This window comes from Falco biarmicus, chromosome 18 (assembly GCF_023638135.1).
Source record: "Falco biarmicus isolate bFalBia1 chromosome 18, bFalBia1.pri, whole genome shotgun sequence".
In the NCBI taxonomy this organism is placed as follows: Eukaryota; Metazoa; Chordata; class Aves; order Falconiformes; family Falconidae; genus Falco; species Falco biarmicus.
Window position 1 is genome coordinate 1,796,532 of NC_079305.1, and position 18,565 is coordinate 1,815,096.

At 49.1% G+C, this 18,565-nt stretch overlaps 1 long non-coding RNA gene across 1 annotated transcript in view; it reads right to left on the reverse strand.

Moving 5' to 3' along the window:
- Window positions 1-18,565, reverse strand: part of LOC130160533 (uncharacterized) — a 226,374-nt gene that overhangs the window by 124,004 nt on the left and 83,805 nt on the right. The window contains exon 3 of the long non-coding RNA XR_008826019.1: window positions 8,015-8,854. This is a non-coding gene — a long non-coding RNA (uncharacterized LOC130160533). The remainder of the gene's footprint in view (window positions 1-8,014; window positions 8,855-18,565) is intronic.

Consider the following 18,565-nt stretch of genomic DNA (forward strand, 5'->3'; position numbering starts at 1 on the left):
GCGCTGAAAGGCATCGAACAAAGGCAGCTGCCACCAGCGCCGTCCGCTCCCCCAGGTCCTGCGGGACGCGCTGCCTTTATTCTCCAGCTGCTGGATTCATGGGAATACAGCACAGAATCGAAACTAAAAATTAAGTCTCTGCCTTTTACAGCTGACCAGGTCAGGCAGATAATTCCATTGCTCACGTACACCTGATATTCTCTTTGGGATGGCGTTCCTTGGTGTTCTATCTGCCTAAACCAGAAGATGGGGCTTGGTCTCATCTAATAATGACCTGAGAGGGGGAAAAATGATGGAAATTGAAAGGACAAATTAAAAAAAATTCTATCTATTTATCTATATATAAACCCCTGAGTTAAGCATTACGACTGGGGCACGAGGAGCACGGCAGAGGTGTACAGTGCTTGCCACATCCTCCCTGTGCGATCCAACCGGGATTCATCTTTATGGGGCTGGAGCGCAGAAAATCCCCCACTGCCCAGAAAGCTGTCAGGGCTCTCTTTCACTCAGACAAGATGAGACCAAGCCCCATCTTCTGGCTGAGGCAGTTAGAACACCAAGGAACGCCATCCCAAAGAGAATATCAGGTGTACGTGAGCAATGAAATTAATTTTTTAGGCTACCAGGAAGAAAAAATATCGTCCGAGAAAAGCCCTGGCAGGATCACTTGAGGAGATGCCCCCTGGGGAGGGCAGGAGAGGCTGGGTTCAGGCAAATCGCTGGCTGAAGAAAGACCTGGAGAAGGGCACGAAGAAACCACCATCTGCCGCTTGCTTCCTCCAGTACGGAGGAAAACAGGAGTTCAGGTATACGGAACAAATAAGGACTGAATACAAAGGGTACCTGATCCCCAAACCACTTTCTTCTCTGAATGAAAATAACTGACCAGACAGACCCCCAGCTCCAGTTTGTAGCTCATGTCAAGCTGGGTAAGAGGAAATCTTAATTTATCTTGTAGAGTAACTTCTGCTAAAATGACCTTTTGTGAATGCACATCACTTTGCTTTCACTTCACGCAGTCGTACAAACATATCCTTAAGGAAAATCTTCCATGCTAAATCGATTTTTTTTGTCTACAGGGAGACTCGACAGGTTTTCACACCTGCCCACCAGCCTGCCCAAAGTTCCAATTTTTGGTGCTAACATATTGTATGGAATAAATTGCTGAAATATCTCATTACACAGGATAGTTCCATCGAATAATTTTCTTGTCATTAAGCGCTCCGTAGATGTGCTTTACAGACAGCACTGAGAGGCTGGCAGAGAAAGAAACCCAAACCCTTCTGCAAACTAACCCCGAACTAGGTATTCATTAACTTAAACCACCTCCGTTACAGGTAATTATTGAAAGAGCATTATCTGACGCGGGGTATATTTTCACGCAAGGACATCACAACACCTGGGGAACGGCGGCGTGGCTGATACTGGCCTCTGGAAGCTTCACTGCTGACATTCATCTTCTGCAGAGCCTCCATCCCTCGGCATGACGCAGCCTACAGCCGAGCAGCAACGGAGCCGCTGAGCTCCCCGAGGTTTCCTACAGGGACTGCAAATACTGGGAGAACAAATGCTGCTGCCTGTTGAGCACCCATTTTAGAATCCAAATAAAAACACTCCTGCAAATACTTTTTTTTTTTTTGTTTTTGTTTTTGGGTTGGTTTTTTTTTCCTTCCCTGCGATGTTGCTTCTACAGCAAGACCCAGCTAAATATCAGCAAGACTCTTACTCAGCTGTCGTGCAACTTATCGTTAGCTCCTTCAGAAAAAAAATCTTCAGTGATAAAAGGAAACAAAACTGGCAGAAAACCCGTCTGCAAGGATAGCAAAGATTCCTGGGTGGGAGCACTGTATTACACACATCTACTTGTTTTCCCCTCGGTAACTGAATCTATAAAGATCTAAAAGATTCAATTACATTCATGTGTTCAGGGCCCCTTTCTTCCTAAGGAAAACTTTAAGCAAAGGAGCCACTGTAAAATCATGGAAAGGCTGGTGGAATGGGAGCAGAAATGCTCTCCCAACCGCAAGTAGCTCCATGGATTATGTTGTGTTGTCACCTTCACAATACCAAGGCTCTGAGATTTTATTAAATCACTAAATGAGCCCTTGTTGCTTTTATTAAACTGTCACATAGAAACTCCAAGCACAGGCCAGTACCCTATAATGAAAGGTTCCACACAAGCATAAAAACAAAGAAAAAACCTCCCAAAGAAACAAAGCTGGAGGCAATCTCTTTTTTATTATTATTATTTTTTTTTTTTTTTTTTTTTTATCCTAGCCTTTAATAAAGGCCAGCATCCTCTAAGCAGGACCCTCTGTCATCAGGGTTAATACATGATGCTGTTTTGGACCAAAAGGAGGTGACTTCAAAATCCTTCACACAATTGCGACTCTACCCTGTTATCCGCCAGTTCTGCACCAACAAATAAAAGATTCTCTCCCCTGATGAGCTTTTCAAAGCTGTTTTGCCATGTCTGTACACCCCTGACCACAACGCCGGCCGCTCACCGGAGCAGGGCTGCAGCCGACCTACTTCCCGCGCTCTCCGGGCAAACCCTCCGCGCTGTCCTCATTGCTCTTCCCCTCCTGCACCACCCTGTCCCCCCTTCCCCCCGAATTCCCGGGGGATAACGGGAATCGTGCTAGCTGAGCCATCCTTTCAAAGCACTGCCGTCACATCCAGCCTCTTTGCTCACCCGACGAGCACAATGAGATCTGTACAAAAGCGCCTTGGCATTCTAAAACCGCGGCGCGAACTTAAATTACCTTCATCTGAAACCATGCCTGCTTTTAAATGTCTTTTCTTTCTTAGTAATACTAATAAGGAGCCGAACCGCACGGACACAGCAGCGACAGTGCTTTAGATTTAATACAGCACGTTTAAATTAAATGGGCCTAACACACTGCTTTTCTTTCCCTTTTCAAGCAGCATCTTTCATCTGCAGATCCTACAGTCGCTCCAGCCTTGATAGAGTCAGAAAAATTGACAGCTCAAATATATAAATATTTTAAACACGCAAGGCAGGTCTAGGTTCCCAAGGGAAATAGCTCCGCTTTTCCAATGTTCACATTTGATTATTTAGGCGGTTAAATAAGAAAGGAAATTGCTGACAAATTTACGCCTAGGTTTGGCATGCGGTTCCTCTTCGCCTTTACCTGCTCTGCTCCAGTAATCGCTGTCTGAGCAGGAGCGGGGAGGAATGTCCTCGCTCCACACGCCGGGGCTGGGACTCGGCACCGGTTTTGCTAACCCGCAACTCTGCCAAAGCCACGGCCGAGCCACCTGCTTGCTGGGAACCCCCAAACCTGGGGTACAGTGGTGCTCCCTTTCACCTCCGTGGGCAGCACAGCCCTTCCTAAGCACCGGCACCTATTTGATCTGCCTCGGATGTTACAGCACATAAACCACCACATTAAAAAGGCTTTATCAATAAATGTGTCCCTCGGTGAGGATCTGGTGCCTCAGCGCGCTACTGCGTGTCCCACCTTTCCACAGCATCTTCTGAGCAGGAGGTAAAAAGAATGAACGGCTCCTCCCGATGCGAGTTTAACCGAAATGTGACGGCAATTAGTCTCCTACAACCACACCAGCCGCTCCACGGCGATTCCACTCTCGAGCGGCATCGAGCCCCACACCTGGGTGAGCCCCACGTGCTGTAACCTCACATTGCTGCCCGCATCCGCCACCATCTTCCTGCTCCTATGTCCCCTCCGCTTCCTCACAGGTTTTTTTTGCCATACTCCCGCGCCGGGGCGGGCAGTGCGACCCTCCGGGCTATTTTCTAGAACTGGATTCTTGGCCTCTACCCAAGCCCAGGTCCCTCAGCCGAGCGCTGGAGGCTGGCCTGTCAGCCACCGAGACCTTTACTAACCCTGGGAAATGATGTGGAGACCCACCTGAACGCCCCCCCCCCCCCCCCCCTCCCCCATTTCAACAACAAAAACATTGGCTGCGGGTCTGGGATCTCGCCACGTCCATTCAATTTGTGTCAACTCCTTCTTTCTCGAACAACATTTTATCACTAGATTTGCCTACGAGTGCTGTATAAGATACGTTGCGCAAAGAAATGTTACCTCAACTGCTTAAAAATTCGTCTTTCTTCCCCTTGATTACTTATTCTTATGAGCAAGTTACAGCTAGGAAGAATTTACTGGCATCAGCGAGTGCCCCCTGCTTACGTTGTTATTCTTCCCAGATCTCAGCGTTCCACTTGGAACATTTGTTCTGCAGTTCTGCAACTTGCAAAGAGATAAACTGGGGGGAACGTAGAGCAGACAAACACATGCCCGCATTAATCCAGGCCACCTCAGAAGCAATACGACGGCGCTTTGGTGCCTACATCAAGGTCGTTTCTAGAGATCGTCTTGAAAATAATCCCGGAGCAGCTCACACCGTCATTGTCCCCTGCTGCTTCTCGCTGTCGTGACCTGAAGGTGCTACTTACACAGTTTAGTGAGAAGCCAGTTAACTCTGTTTAATCCAGTGGTAATAAATAAATCTATTTAAGTTGCCTAACCACGTAGGGAGGCAGACACCACGCGCGCAACTCCGGCCGTGGATTCTACCACAAGGTCCTCGCAAGCCTCAGGAGGTTGGGACATCGCCAAGTGCCATCACCGCTGTAACCACAAATGCCTCAACCAGCCGCGGACCCTTCAGGACTTGCACGCGAGGGGAGGCGAGCAAGCAGCGAGCTTCCACCGGTTTCGGTGGGGCCAGCGTGTGAAGCTTCACGGTTCTCAGAACCGAGCCCCAGCCCTGGTGCTGTTACACATTAGCAGCTACTGACCACGGCTAACTGGATCCACACGGGTCCACACTGGATCCACATCCTTGGTCTCAAAAATTCCCAGTTGGAGATCAAGAAGAGACCTAAGACAGGCAACCGGTAGGCAACTCCAGTGCCGGGTGAGATCCCGCATTAAGATCCCACGTTAAAAGGGGAACTGCAGGAGTTACTTTTCAGAAAGGATGGGCAGGCTAAGGACTTGATAGCGGACACCAGGAAAATCAAGACGTTCTATCGCTGTAGTGACATCGTGATGTTTTGAAGTCACTTCCAAAAGTTTAACTTACTTGCATTTCATTTTAAAGATTAAATACATGCAAGAACGGCAAAATTAACGCTACCCCAATTTCTTGGTTAATCCACCTTCCGCCTTTTTGGGACTTCCACACACGCTCTTCAGTTACTGCGGTACGGGGCACGTCAGCTTCTGAGTTGCCAACTCACTTGGACCAAAGGGGCCAGAAGATACACGCGCACGCACGCACACACTCCCGATGGAGGAACCACCGCCGCTGTCTGTATGCCAACTCCGTTTACTTCAGTACGGACCTACTAACTCACAGCAGCCAACAACCTAGCCTATATTTAGTAAGGTCGTCTTCCAATCGTCAAACTCATGACAGTCTACCACCAGCATGAAGACAATTTACAACTACTGACTTCAACCACGCAGAATTTAAACCTAATTAAAAGTAACTGAGACTGTCAGCCTCAAGCTTGGCTTTTTATTTATCTTCTATGCTGACAGAAACACAAAAACGAAGCCAAACAAAGAACAGAATCAGCTCAGTAGTTACGATTTTAGGAGTTACGATCACTTCCATTTGCCAGTTTTAGTGGTGTATATTAAGTATGTTCCATAACATTTAACAATGCATATTTGGGGGCTACATCTATCAGGATGTCTAATGGGAACAGGTTGAATTCATCGTGATGTGAGCCCGACGCCTGAATAGGAATGTTGAAGGATTCAGCCCTTTAAAATTTCAGGAAAATAGCAGCAAATTAGACCTGACAGGATGTTACTTTGATCTGACAATCATGACTGTAACTCACATCGAATATTGAACATCAGTTCCCTTTTAGTCCCGAGAAGAGCGGATCCGTACTATGCAGTTGGTGCATCTCATCATGTAACAACTGACACCACCAATAAGCTTTCTGAAAGTAGAGCTGCTTGGAAGGACGATGTATTATTTTGCTTTATTTTGACACCCACATACTCAATAGAATGTATCTGAAGATATATTAAGAGTCATGTGCCTGGGAAAAGATGCTAATCTGCCACTCGCCGTGAGAGCTGCATCTTCTGTATAAATACTCCTCTTGCTGATGCAACAAAAGTAAGTGGGTTGAAGCAAGAAGAATTTTCCATTTGCAGCTTCTATATTCTGCGTGGTTTATACCAGGTTGTTTTCAGTTAACAGAAAAGTGATAACTCTATGCGGTGTTACATTACCGAAGACTGGAATGCTATTTTCTTTTTAATAAGCATCCTGAAATCAGCCCTGCCCACCCCTCCACCGCCGTTGAGTGGGGGTAAAATATTAGCAGTACAGCCACCACAGTTTCAGGGACTAAAAGAAGCAAGCAAGCTTTAGGATACTAAGTTCTTCCTAAGTAGGAGCTAGATGAAATTTTGGAAATGATGTTTTTGTGTTCTCGATCCGACAGGCAAACTACCTACAAAGGCATGGAACGTTGTAATTTACACTCTTCCAAAACCCAACCGACCAACACCACACGTGTGTGTGCACAACCTGGGATTTTACACCCCGGCTTTGGTATTTATTTTTGCATTAGCACACCTTCCACCCCCAACACATCGCCTAATTCTCTGCGGGTTTGTGCGCTCTTGCCACCAGCAGGATACCATCGCTGTGCTCTCTGAAGGTTTGATTGATGACCCCCAAAATAACCGAAACCCCATCGACAAACCTTCCAACAGCAACGGCGAGCCTTCAACTTGCAGAAGGAAGGGGTCACATTCATTGGATGAGCAGCAATGATTGGGACATTTCAAGGGACTTGTTTGCTCAATCCAGCCATCTCCAAACCCATGAGTATACTTAAATTTAGTAAAACGTGGAAGCCAGTAGAAAAACAGAGCAAGACTACCACGGTCATAACACCTCAACAAAGTCACAGTTAAGTGCCTGTTATACAACAAAATTTTACTCTGCCAAACCGGTGGATTATCACAGCTACAAACCAGTGCAACTTTACTTTGTCCTCCACCTCACACTGTCAATCTTACCAGGAGGACAACGTTACCCTGCGTTGCTACAATGATGATCCGTTATCATCTGATGTTTTCAGCTGCTAGGCAAGCGTCTGAAAACCTTCTGTGGGCAAAGCCCTACCTCCAGCTTGAGTATCTACACAGAATTAAGTGTCCGTATCAGGTCCTTGCTACACAAGAGATGGAAGATCAAATCTACCCCAAACCACCTGGCAAACGATCGTTCCCAAAGGCAGAGGTCACTCTAGCGTAGGTTACTACAAGTCCACGCTTCAAGGTATTCGTGGTCTCAGCTCTACACAGAGCCCGACGTCTCTTCCACACTCTCAAATCACAATGATTAAATCGGTCTGAACATAAGAAAACACTTTTTTACCGTGAGGGGGGTTGAATATCGGGAGTAGGTTGCACAGAACAGTTGTGGAATCTCCACCCGTGGACGCATTGACTGGACACGTTCCCAGGCAAACTGCTGTAGCTGACCCTGCTGAAGCAGGGGGGGTGGTGATCTCGACAGGTCCCTTCCAATCTCAGCAGTTCTCTGATTCTGTAATTTGGTTACGGCGGGAACTGGACAAGATCAGGCAAGCAGGCAATACCTTCCCTTTTCACCAGCTATTATTATTTTATCTGAGGAAGCACTGGACATGAAGGCGATGAGACACAAGCTCAACGGTCCATGTTAAACGTCTCTTTAAATGTGCTAAGTCAAAGCAAACTTGGGGAGTTAAACAGGCAGCACTGAGAGCATTACGGGACTTTCTCGACCTGAAGACATATGGGGATCTAAACATAACACCAAGCATCTCCATCACGCTCTGAATCTTCAAAGTACGTTGAGACATTCATTCATTAAACATTAACACAGCACTTCTTTCCTCTCTTTCAAGAGACATATCCATGCTGACGTAATTTCAGATAGGAAAAAAAAAAAAAAACCCACACACAACAAATCATAAATAAATGTAAAGCCATACACTTACTGCCGGGAGTGGTGCTCGTCCTAAGTCCAGCTGGCCCGGGACCATTCAGGACACGGACAGGAGATGACAGACCAGCTGCTGGACGCCTGGTGGAGGAGGAAACGCTGGCTGTAGCCACCAAGGGTTCTTGCTAATCATAACCCTCGTGGTACCTGTTTCCGACCCAGCAGAGGCAGTGATGCTCCTGTCACCTTCAGCACCCTCTAAGCATGACAAGGCGATTTTCAGAGGCACCTGGATTGACCCAGCGTCAGAAGTCTGAATCCAGTCCTATTGAAAGAAAATACTGCTTGTGGGCTCCGGTTTGTCCCTTCGTTTGGTGCTGTTGTGGCCATCTCCCCCTCCCACAGAGGGAGAAGGCATCTCCCAGCTAGCAAGCAGGTTTCTCTGCTGGGAGGAGAATTCCGCAAGCTGGCCTTTATGCATCTCCGGCTGCTTCTCCGAGGAGTCGGTTGTCAAGGTACCGACCAGGAACAGAGCAGGTCCCACAACAGTCAAGACCGAAACATGCCTGTGGCTACTGAGGGCTTGTATATTCCATCGCCGAGCAGAACTGGTCAGGAGCACCAGGACCCGACGGTGTGGGATCAGCCAGAAGACAGATCCTTCTTATAGGCTTGGTCAGAACAGAGCGATGACACTGAAGTGGGCAGAAATTCTTATTGTCATCGTCTCACTTCTTACCAAGATAGAGGCAATTACGCTCGAGTAAGGAAAGTCCATACAATAGCGTGAAACGGCCTGTAGTAATTTCCCCTGGTGAGTAGCACTGTGTCCTCCCCGTGGTAACTGAGAAGCCACAAACATTAAAACTGCTTTGATGATCTTGCTGCACGGCTCCTGAAAAACAGAGACCAAAGACAACGTTCAGTACATTGCTACAACCGGCAGCCCATTAGAACAGTCCCACTTATTTACACGTGGACGACAACATCAAATCAGGAAAGGCAGTAAAGCGACTTCGCTAGTCAAAATCTCTTCGTCATCTTTGAGTGTAACTTTGTCACGTCCAGCTGTAAAGCAGAAAGCGTTTTGTGAGAAAACACCAACACAGTTGTTTTAAGACAGACGCAACACTAGGACCTTCCGGCATTTTTTCTGCTCTTCACAACACAGTTTCTCCAAGAAATACCATCGTCTATCATTCGCCACCCACACCCTGACGTCATCAGCTCCTATTTCTTGACAGATTACACTCCTCCTGTGCACACCAAAGCACCTCGAGCACCTTCGTTAGCTAATGGCAAGCAGCACTGTGACAGGTCCTCGCAGCCCACGTCAGCACCATGCGTTGAGTTGCAAGCCTTAGGAGTGCTGCACCTCCCGCTAGTGCCTGCTCGACTCACGGGATGATGCCCAGTGAATTCCCTTTACGCCTAATGGTTTGGAAGGGGCAGGATTCACAACTGCTGCAGCAAAAACCTGCAGGAGATCCTTGCCCAAGGAGATGCCATCAAAGACCACTGCGCTGATGACGGCTGCCGTGACAGTGCCTCCTCCTTGGAAAGTCCATGTCAGAGACAAAGGACTGAAAGCTGGGAAATCCCAGCGCTGCTGGTGCCCCGCGCGTCCTGAAGCCTAGCCACACCGCCCGAATACAGATCACCTCCGTCTTTCACCATCACATCCTTCTTTCATCTCTTCCTTACCCTCGCCAGACGCAGGGTCCGCGATGTGCCGAGCAGGTTCTCCTCACTTCACCAGCAGCTATTCAATACTTTGTCATGTCCTTTATTGTTCAGCGAGAAGTCCTGTACCTTATTTACAGCGTATTACTCTAAACCTTCCCTGAAGATACAATTAAGCTCCTCACTGGGTTTTTTATTGCTCTCAGCACTCTATTTTTGAGTTTTTCAGAAACAATTTATTTTTCACAGCATCTCTAAGAGATAAAAGACATAATGTCCAGATGACAAACAGCAAACTGAGGGAAAGAGGGCTTTTATGGTCAAGGGAGACCACTAACTTCAGGTGTTTAATTTCCAGTGCCCTAGAATATGATACAGGCAGTAACACATGCTCCGATCAGGGTTTTCCATCACTTTCAAGCACAGCTCCGACTGCTCAGCTCTTCTGTGCTTTGGATATGCAAACCAGTTACAGTTTTATTGCAATAGTTGTGAGCGTATGAATGAAACTACGCGCACTGGGAGGGAAATCCTCCCTAATACTAGTCATCCCCCAACCAGTACGTTCGCTGCCAGGCACACCAACTCCCCACCACAATTTATTTCAATCAGAAAGGGCATTGCTCTAAGATGAAATTTATCCCTATAAAGAGATACGAGGGCAGCTCCTATATGAAATCTAGATCCCATTTTGGGGCTTTAAATGGTACCTAGACCATGTGATGACACTTAAAGACAGTGAATTTCACCTTGTGAGCTCTGTTATACTATTTCCCATTCAACGTTACCGTGTGCCCTGTTGTGTCTCCGCACAAAACGAGAGCGTCCTTAAACCAGTCGCTAATTTGAGCGCGTATTTAAACAACCACCTCCGAATTGTTTGCCCCCCCAGCGGATATAATCAGGTTAAGACCAACCGGCACCGGCGGATGCAGTTATACAGATAATATGCAGATAACGGCATCGCCAAGGGAAGGAAAGCACTAAAAGTGATCAGCGCAGGTACCAACCAGAAGTCCAAGAGGCTGGAGAAAGCGAGCAGCCGTTACTCAATCGCTTTAATAACACCACACAATTAGCAAATCTGCTTGAGAGCATGACTACTTCTGCTCCCAGGGTAGCCGGCCCAGAACGATCCTTCCCTTTTCTGCCTTAATATACCATTACCCTCTGAGGATTCAGCGTTTGAGACTGAAGACACAGACTCCCACATCAACAGAAAGGTTATTTCCAACGGCCGGACGTTACCGCAGGCACAGTAGCATCCCCCCAAAACCAGATCCCATCATGCAAGACCACATGCATGAGCAAAATGGATATAAGCTCCATTCAAAGCGGCACACGCTTACCTGAACTAAGATGGGCAGAGAGAGCGATGGCCCCGTTTTGCAGAAAAGGGACGGAGCGACCAAATAACTTGCCCAGAACTGCGTGGAAAACGTCAAGTTTCAGACCCTCAAATATTGACCAACAGAAGCAACCTAGCATGGATTTCTATTGCGCCGAGTGCACCTTTGCAGACTGTCAGCGGGGAAGAGTTATCTGTATGAAACTCCCTTTTTGTACAGTTTAAGATTACTGTTCGCACGCATCCTAATTCCAAAGAATGAGCGCAAGAGAGAATAGCAGCCCTGAGTTCCAGTACTAAACAGCTTTTTTTTTTTTTTTTTTCCTCTGTGAAATCATCTCCCTTCACAGGATTTTCCACAATTTTCTGTATCTGTTCATAAATACGGAGTTTATTCAGATGAGTAGGAGAGACTCACTTTTGCAATCTAGTGCTTCGTTGAGCTATAACCGGGAAGCTCTTTTCTATCCATTTCTTCTGCTCTCTCCACCCCAACACCAGCAATCCAGCTTTTTTAGAGCACTTTTTCCTCCCAACTTGTAGGCCCACACGTATGATGCAGTAACAAACGGCATCCTACTCACCCAGCATCCTCAGAAATTGATACCCTCATCACCCTGAAGGAGATGACTCTTTTCTCCAGGGCCCTAGCAGCGTCCTCATACCCTTCACGCCGCAGGACAAGCACCTTGCCCAGTGTAAAGTGAGATCTTAGGGATATGGGAACAGAAGCGAAGACTGTAACGAGCGCCTGCCCACATACCAGCCCCCTGCGGAGCCAGCACAACCCTACAGCCAGGGCACCCGACCCGCAGCGCCAGCACCCAGCCTCCACGCTCAGCTGTGTCCCAAAAACGGGGAGGAAGAGGAGGGTTAAGCTGTCCTTCCATCCAACCAGCCGGCTCCTCAGCGATGGACTCTGCAACGTTTTTTTTCCTCCACTAAAAGCAGGCGCAAAACTTTTCCTCTTGCTACTTTCTGCTCCCGGGACCACCGAGAACACTCAGCACCGCAGGCTGGTCCTTAGCCAAATGCAGACACCTTAACGCCGTCGCATCCCCCCGCCTCCGCATTTCAGCGCAAGACTGCAGCAGGAGGCCAGCAAGCCAGACATCACAACTGGGAGCAGCAGCCCTCAGAAACAAAAGGAGAAGTTAAGATGATCCCATGCTTCAGGCTTCTGCCTCGCTCTTTCTGCGCATCGCCCACCCAGAAGGAAGAGGCTGGTCCATGGCTCACACGAAGGGGTTAACTTCTGCTCCCCAAGCTCCCCGCATCTCAGAGCACAGCACAGCTGCAACCCACAGCTCGGAAACGTTCAGCTCTGCATGTGCTTGTAAAACCGTGTTAATGTCTCCCTGGTAGTATTGCAAGAACGGCTTAAAACCAGGGTTCAGAACAGCGGCCCCGTGGCGGCGTTTGGGGAGTGTAGTCACGGCGAGGGCAGCTGCGTTTCACGCACTGTATCGCACCTACCTCAAATCCAAGACAATTTCACACGAGGTCTGGCTAGCAGGCCGTTTATTTAGTTGCCAATTTCTATTCGGTCCAAAACCAAACAAGCTCCGCTGGGATGAGAGAAATAAACCCGGGTGCACTGCTGAGTGACTTCACGCGCTACTCAAATATTGCCTCCAGGCCCTTGGACCCCCCAAACTACCTGCACAATGGAGAACCCTCCCATCCAGCCTGCGATGCTCCCAGCCTCCTGCCTGACGTCACCGTGCTGAAGTAAACCCGCCGGGTTGGGAGCAGCAAGGAAGGGGCTGGAGGAAGGAGAAAAGCCACGTTCCTCCTCGCATCGTCCCTCGCCGGGGTGTTAACGCTCCTCTCTGCGCTGCAATCCCCCGCTCGGAGCAACACCCACCCCACCTCCAACCCGGTGTGCTAAGCAGACACAGGTAGTTAGTAGCACTACAGGTTCCCCCGTCTGTGCTTACTCTGGCCCGTGCACCTCCACGGGGGTGGGTTACTCACCCGCTTTCTCACCCCATCCGGGCTACACACGGGCACGCGTGTCCCGCAACAGCAGCGTGCCAGCTTCCTTTAGTAGAGAAGCTCAAGCGCTTTTTTGCCGCTGGAAGCAGCCATAAGGTGCATGATTCAGGGCGCATCGAGGAAAAGAGGAGCATGGAGGGCTTCAGCGAGCCCCCTCCCCACGCACCAGCACGTGCCACCGCAGCACCCCACTCGGCACCTCGGCTGGCCCCAGCTTTGGCCATTCCTTTTATTCAGGCTAACGCACTGCTTCAGCCAAGCTGGTCTAAAGTACGGTTGAAAACTCAATTTCTGGTATTTTTTAATTGTGCATTCTTCCACTCCTCGTTCTCCTCCCCGCCCCCCCCCCCCCCCAGCCACCTCCACACCGCTCCCACCACTTTCCTCTTTCAGCGGCTCTGCTGACAAACCCAACTGTTCTAAGTTCAGCAGCTGAGAGCTCTTAACCTTTTATTGCGGAGGTGGGAGGGAGAGGAAGACTCAGGTTTGGCGGGGCGAATTGTTCAGCTTGCAGCCTCAGGAGAAGCATCGCTTCCCCCCCCCCCCCCTCCTCCTCCTCTGCTGCCGCAGCCATCGGCACAAACAGCTCAGCCCAGGCTGCCGTCCTCCTTATCCCAACGGCCCGGCTTGTTTCAACTTTCCCAGCCCTGCCGTGTCCCTTCACGTGATTTTCTCGCCATCCTAAGTCTTCTGACGCCACCAGGTTTGGGTTTCAAGAGATGAGCCCAAACCCGCACCGTCGAGGTAACCCCGCTGCTTCGCCAGGGCCAGCACCGGCCGCGCCATCACACGCAGCGGCTTCGATCCCCGCGTGCCCCGCCAGGGCAGCGAGAACACTCATGATCACGCAACGAGACAAAGTGCTTTAAACAAATAAATACACACACACACACACACAAACAAATATAAAGCATCATTTCCAAATAAGCAGGGACACGAGCAAATATCAAAGCCCAAATTCCAGAGTCCCAGGGCTCTCGAGGGAGACAGCTCCATCTGAAGTGTCCTCTCGGCAGAGCCTGATGGCTTTGATACTTCACCGTATTTGATCAAATAAAGCTATTGATCCTTCGCGTGAAAGTTCAATACGGGGCTATCAGTGCGGTAAGAGTAGTACAATAAAACCCTCGGTCTTTTTGATCTCTGCTGAAGCATTTCATCTTGACATTTGTTAAATGTATCAGCAGATTGCTTAAAATGAGAATAGGGTTTTAAAAGCTTACTGGAAAAGCAAAGCTCACATAAAAAATTCAGCTTCTACATTTGGTAACTTTTACATTTGGTGCTTTTCATTAACTGTATTGCCCAGCCAGGTATTATTATTCAATTCCATTTTAAGCAAGATGGTGAGACCTAAATGGATTTCTAAATATATATTCTTGGCTTCATTCTTACAACTGGTTTTTACGAGGGCTTATCTGCTTCGGCAGTTAACCTTGGCAGGTAATCACTCCTTCAGACCCCAATCCAGCAACAGAGACAGGGGGCTTACACCAGAATACCCCCAAGCAAGGCAAAAAGCCAAACGGCAACGTTAGCAAGCAAATAAAGAAGAGAAGGAAACAAAAATAACGTTTTCAATCATCTGATCCACCCTAACAGTCGGGACAGATTGCCGTCTCGGCCACACCGGTGCAAGCCAAAAGCAAATTGCAAACCCACAGATTTTATCCCTGTTTTTGGGGGCGTGATCTTGTGAAACTGGGTGTATACGCCCCCCACCCCCACACGCAGGGCACGGGCACGCAGGTACCGCGCTCCGGATCGCAAAGGCTCCTTTAGCATTGACTGTTGGTAAAGCTCTAGAACAGGTTCCGCGTTGACGTTACTACACCTGCCTCCTCCAAGGAGATTCACAAAGCAACCGAGGAGGCTCTCAGCTGTCAGATGAGCTCTGGTTTGAGGAGAAACCTGGATTAACTGATCTGCAGGGGTCCTGGCTGGAACTTGCTATGAGTTCACCACTTAGAATTCTAAAGACGTAGCAACGGTCACAACACACAGCATCGAGTCATTGCTAATTCCTCGCTCAGCACCTCAGCACCTGTCAAGGAGCCAGAGGAAAAGCCAACTTTTCCAGATCTCCGGTTTGGACGGTGCCAGACCTGAGATCGGAGGCAAGCGGAGGGGGCCTGAGGATGATGAGCTCTACAGGGCCAGGCTGCTGGGAAACACGGAGGCGAGTCCTGCACTTACTCACTGTCTGGCTTATAAACTTGTCCAGAAGACAAACTGTACACACACATAAAACCGGACTCTGGATCTTCAATGACAGTCACGGGAGCAGCAGTATACCTCTGCTCTATTACCTCACATAGTCTTGCCATAAGTTATTCTCTGCTGAGGTGATCTCAAATGTCCCAAAGCTCTTTTGTTATTCACAGATGCACACGCTGCTTCCTGCTGTTCCAGCACGGATCACGTCGTGGAAGGGGTCTGAGCCCCGCGCTGCCCTGACCTCCCGTTCCGCCCCCTCCCACATCAAACCTCAAGCCGCCCGCGCATCCTGAATCCCAAAGGCTGGGAACACCCACGCTCAGGGTTGGATTCTCAGCTGGACCAAACTGATGCTGTCCACTCAGGTTTATTTATTTTTACACTTTAAGGCACTGACACCTAACGTGGATCTGTTGGGAGGACTGAGAGGTCAGAAATACCTTTTTGGTTTGATTTTAAATGCAGTCGGAGCGCTGCGTCTGGCATTTCCATCTTGGCTGCTTTGTCCCTGTTGCTTTGGAAAATGGAAAAAGCGGAGACCGAGGAAGGCAAGCTGGAAGTATTATGGAAAATAGAAGTGAAAAAAGAAACGCCGGGGTGTGTCTATAAGAAAAAAAAGCCAACAGCAGTGTATATTCTCTTGAGAAATCACGAAGATGAGCTTGATGCTGCCCTGCCACCCCACCTGCCGTGCACCACCAGACCCACGGCAAAGGGCACTTGGTGAAGGAACAGGTTTCATCTACCACCACCACACCCACTGCCTGAGCAGCCCCTACACAAACACGGTGCAGCGACCACCGGGCTTCTCTAGCTGCAGAAAGCACCACGGCCCCGTTCCCTCTAATGGTGCTTCCTACGTCCTCAAGTCAGCGAGGAAAGACCTCCAGGTCCATGGCAGCTGCCCTGCACCGCACGCGTGGTGCTGCTGCCTTCCTCGAGGGGAGCTGCCTTGGGAAGTAAATGGTTGTGGAGAAGTCTGTGATTTCAAACGAGATTTCAAAGCCCAGAGAAATAGCCAAAGCTGCATGGATGCAACCTTGAACTCCTGATGTTCCCCCACCATTAGGAAATTTTCTGAGGCAATGGAAAAAAAAAAAAAAAGTTAGCAAGTAACTTCAACTCAAAGCGCTTCTTTCCCCTCTTTGTGGTCAGCATCCAAGAAGTCCTGCAGAACAGAGATCAGGCTGAATAACTGAAAACAGAAGCACTCAGGGGAGCAGACAAAAAAAAGCAAAAAAGAAGGCTCTTTTCCCCTTCCCTTTAAGCTAACTTTATAACGGTGCTGGAAAGAACAATCAAGAAATTCCTTTTGAGATGAGAGGGCAGGGAACTAGAGGAGAAAGAGGCCAGAGTATTTCTTTAAGGGCTTCTTTTTCTCCCCTTTCTCCTCCAGTAATATTTGTATCAAAGAAACCATTGTTGGACTTGCTTAAATGCTGGGAACGGGACCGTAATTTGCTACCAGGCACAGCACTCGCCACCGGAGCCGCGGGGGAGCTGCACCTCCTGGAGCGGGACGGGGAGAGTTCTGCGCTCAAGGAGATTTATCTTACAAATTAGTCTAGTAACACCCGATGACAAGCCGTAGAAGATTTCCGTACAGACCGAAACCATTCCGTACACGGGCCCAACTGCCTCCCCGAGATCAGTTGGCAAGTCCCGTGCTCATGAAGCTTCAACTCTGCTGCTGTTCAGCAACGAGACGGGCCGGGCAGGTCTCAGTTAATATTCTCCATCCCTCTTCTGTCCCTGGAACAGATGGGAAGGGGTCTTCACAAAGCCTGGGTATACCAGGTATAACCTTTCCTAGCGACACGAAGCAAGGACACAACTTGCTCTAACAGAAAGGGAGAAGCTCAGGAGGTGGCCGGGAGAGCACACGTGGCACCGGCCAGAGCATCTACGTCTTCTCCAAAGGGAGCCTGGGGGGAGCTGAGCACAGCAACCCCGCCTGCGGGCAACACAGCCGGCCCCGCTGGGAAGAAGATTGGCAGGACGGCTAGCTGAAGCGGAAAGCCCACGAGAAAGGACCTGCTCGACTCTGTCTTAGTTCTGTGCCAGAGAGGAACCCCCCTCACCACAGCCTCAGCTCCACTTACGGCAACGGCGAGCACTCGGCATGCTTCGGGATGCAGCCGACCCAGCGCCAGCGCTGAAGGGCTTCAAGCGCAGCTGGGGCAAAGTCAGCAAGAACGGGCAGGAGCCTCGAGGGTGCAGGGTGCAGGGCTGGGCAGGCTCTGCTGGATGTATTAATATTACAGCATCGCCTAGAGAGGACATCTGAAGTTCTTCCAGGGGATGCTATAAAAAGAACCACCGAGAAGGTTCTCTGTACTCCCCAACTTTCAGACAGGGACAGAAGAAGAGGGAAATAAATTTCCCCAACCTGCTAACGAAGCAAGGGATGGATCCCCAGAAGGCGTAACCCCCAGTCCTCCGCCTCTTCTGCGACGATGCCTTTAACAACCCCTTTGCGAGAGAGTAAGTCCAGCCAAACTAAATAAAAGTGCCTTCCCCCCCCCGTGCTTTTCTACAGCTTTAACCTCTCTCTATTGTTGCCTGGCTGGTTCTGAAAAGCTTAATCAGAGATGATACTCTAAGTCCCTTCTTGGCAATGTTACTAATCTGTTTATTATTCTCCTGCAAAAGCACAGCCCTGATATGAAGCCTAACATAACCAAAATGCTTAATTACATTCTCTCCCTTGGGATGGGGAAACCATTTCGGGCTGTGTGAAAGCTAGGGCAGCCCTGGCAGGGAACACACCTTTATTAGAGACGATGGGGCAGCACATTTCAGGAGAAAAAAAGGCAGTTGAACCTTTAATCCCATGGTACCACTATATCATCCCTCGAAACCACGGGGCTAGATAAAAGATGAAGTCCTCACATAACACTCAATGTGCTTGCTAAATGTCAGTTTGGGCTGACGATTTTTAACATTCCAACTACTTAATGAGTTTTCTGTTTACTTGTTTGCCTTTCAACAAGTAAATGAGAAAGCGCGCTGCAAAATTAATAATCATATTAGATTTCTCCACCAGCGCCTGCAGTAAGACAAAGAACAGCTCTGATGCCATTTGTCAAGACGGAGAACTCCAGAACTCAGCCAGTCGAAGCACCGGCACTAGCCCGGGCATCCCAGTCGGAACGGCGGCTGTCTCGCACTCTGTCTGGGAAATCCAGGGAGAACCCAGCGGGGCGTCCCCGGCCGATTACTCAATTCCAGGGCAATGGATCGGTCCCAGGAACTGCTTGTATATTTAGGGCAATTTCAGTGCCTATAATGAGCTGCGGTGGATGCGTAGGAGCTTTGTACAGCTGGGCGTGCGGGAAAGGCAGGGCAGGACAAAGAACT